This window comes from Octopus bimaculoides, chromosome 3, assembly GCF_001194135.2.
Source record: "Octopus bimaculoides isolate UCB-OBI-ISO-001 chromosome 3, ASM119413v2, whole genome shotgun sequence".
NCBI lineage: Eukaryota > Metazoa > Mollusca > Cephalopoda > Octopoda > Octopodidae > Octopus > Octopus bimaculoides.
The window spans coordinates 133903103-133906439 of record NC_068983.1 but is presented as its reverse complement, the minus strand read 5'-3'; positions in this window follow the sequence as shown (position 1 = coordinate 133906439).

The window sequence follows — 3337 nt, the reverse complement described above, 5'->3', positions numbered from 1 at the left end:
AGACGTCATTTCAATTCTCTAAGTTTCTTACAAAAGTTTCTAGATGTAACATCAGTGTCTGAAAATATAAGCGTAGTGAATAGGATAAACGTCAAATATTCTTTTCTATTCTAGACACAAGGCCCAAAATTTTAGACCGACCCCAGTACGCAACTGGTACTTAATTTATCGACCTCGAAAGGATGAGAGGCAAAATCGACCTCAGCGGAATTTGAATACAGAACGTAAAGACATACGAAATACCACTAAGCATTTCGCCCAGCGTGCTAACGTTTCTTAATTTTTTATTATCCATAAAGACATACATAGAAGGGACTGCACAATGAAATCGAATGATTTTACATGAAATGCGATTGGGGTCCTTTTAAAATTTCTAAATACATTATATATAATACGGATGATGATAGGACACAATAAGACATAACAGATGGTGTGGAGGCGGGTTTATAACGGACCCCACGAACCCCGCCTTACCACTGACCGGGGTTTTTAAACCATATCGCCCGGTGTGCTAACGTTTCTGCCAGCTCGTCGCCTGATAAACGTCAAATATTGTAAGAATCTTTCAAAACGAGATACAAACATGTAATTTGGCACAATTCTGATTACAAACATGCTCTTTAAGAGAGGCATGATTACCAACGTGAAAATCAGAAATGGCGGCCAAAATCCAAGATGGCGTCCAACATTAAAAATTAATAATTACGATGAACAAGAAATATGTTTTATTATAATAAACGTTATTTATTATGCAATATTTTACACAAATAGCCTTATATTTACCGTTCGAAGGAATTTTCTATCTTCTTCACTAATTGTTATACATATCAGGCGGGGCACATATGGAGCCAAGCTCTCCAGCTCTGCCATCACCTATCACCTGGGGGTGGAAAAATAATGACGATAGCATATCCACTATTCACTGGACTGAACTAAGAGCCATAGCAGAACAATGCCAAGCACTTAAGAAGTACCCATGCAAAGCTGAGGGTGCAGGACGTTGCACACGCAAGAAGTCAGCTCTTCCTTGTACTTCCCTTTATGCTTGTCCATGCATTTGATTGATGATGAAACCTGCATAACCTGAATTAGTGAAGAAGACAGTAGAAAAATCATTCAAAGGGTAAATATAAGGCTGTTTGCGTAAAATATTGCATAATAAATAGCGTATGTTATAATAAAAGTTATTTCCTGTTCACCGCAAATATTAATTTTTAATGTTGGACACCATCTTGGATTTTGGCCACCATTTTCAATTTTCACGTTAGCGATTATGCCTATCTTAAAGAGCATGTTTTAAACTATAGGTGTGTCAGACTGCATATTTGTATCACATTTTGAAAGATTTTTCTACCTTTTTCACTATAATGTTGGACGCCATCTTGAATTTTAGCCGCCATTTTTTATTTGCATCTTGGCAATCATGCCTATTTTAATGAGCATGTTTTAACCTGTAGGTGTGCATATTAGATGTGTAAATTGCATATTTGTATCACCTTTTGAAGGATTTTTCTATCTTCTTCACTAGTATGTCTCTTCCACCTTTTAATTTTTTAGTGGCATATTTTAATCCATCACTTGGTTTAACACTCCCACTTAGCACTTGAGAGCCTTTAGCATAATCCACTGTTTTACATTTTTAGGTTATGTCCCCAATTTAGAAATAACTTTTTCTTTCCTTCTCACTAGTTTTGGAGGTCCTAAATAATTTCATTGCCCCTACCCTTTCTTATCTGATTAGCCATTAAATATAAATGCAAAACGTATTCAATGAAAGTGGAAAACGAATGAGTAGACTAAGAGATTCTAAGACAATCATGAAGAAGTCTTACCAATGACATTTTCGTTTGAAAAGACTCATGTGCTTCAGTTTTTAACGTACATTGGATACCTATGCATGTGTGTGCGTAGCATGTATGATTGTATTTCGCTTGTAATCAACCCATGGTACCTACGTAACAAGTTATGTAACCACTTGAAACTTATGTAATAAATGCATTCGAAATATCAGTAACTGAATTGGTGACAATTTTAATAATAAATGATTCCTGTTAATAACAAACTAGCGTATCCCTGCTTGGATAATATGGTTATAACATAGTACGGATATAGGAAGTATCAAGGCATACTGCCAAGTATATGCGTTTGTGTGAGAGAGAAAGACAGAGTGTGAGATAGTATGTGTGTATGGGGTGTGTGTAAAGAGTGTCCTAAGGATGTTCTCAGCAGCTTTATCTAAGTCATATAAATAGGGAAAAAAAAAGAAAAGTTTGTCTCCAAGAAATATAAAATGATAGACAGATGTGTTAGAGAGGGGAAAGAAAAGGAGAAAGGGAGAGAGAATCAATTATGAAGAACTTCTGTCAGTGTATCTACAAACGCCATATGTATGTGCAGTTTATAAGCAGAATAAATTGGTTTGTTAATTGCCGACACAGACCATAACTAGTGTTCTCGGATCTGATTGTCTACTTTATTCAATATAGAATACTTACTGACTATTTATGTATCGAGGTCGCCAAACCATTCATCTATCTATCTATCTATCTATCTATCTATCTATCTATCTATCTATCTATCTATCTATCTATCTATCTATCTATCTATCTATCTATCTATATTCCTGTCGTTGATGCATGTTTACCTGTCTGTCATGATACTTGTATATCTGTGTCTGTGATAAATGTATTTATTTACCCATACGTATGTATTTGTGCATGTAAGTATATATGTAATTATGTATGTATATATGTATTTATGGAAAACTGTAAACTCTGAGAAACTAGTTACGTACGTATTTGCTTCTATCTCACTATCCGGCTTACCACTTATCTGCATGACTGTCAGTTAATTCAACTTTCAACTTTTCCATCCATCTCACCCATCCATCCAACTTTTGATCCAGACATTCGATCATGCCTTCTTTCCATTACACTTTATCCTCGTCTTCTCCTAACTTAATTTTGAACCTCAGCCAGAACATTTTTTTTCCAAAATGTTTCTATCCTCTCAGATCATCTTCTCCATTTTAAAATGCCCCTACACACCTTTCCATTTTCCCATTTCCCGACAGCTCTCTCACCTTCAAATCAAACAAGTCTGACTGTTTGTTTACGTTAGAAAAATAAATGCCACCTACACCGTAAGAAGGTCGTCAGCCATTTGTTCAATTTAGGTCAAGATAGAGGGAAAACATCGTTTCGGGAAACATTAACCTCAGGCTGAATGGAAAACAGAATTGTTGCGTTGCTTGATTAGCTAGAATAACTTCAAACAACTATAGCTGGTAGTAGTATGAGTAGAAGTGATTAGCATGAGCATGAGATCATATATATAT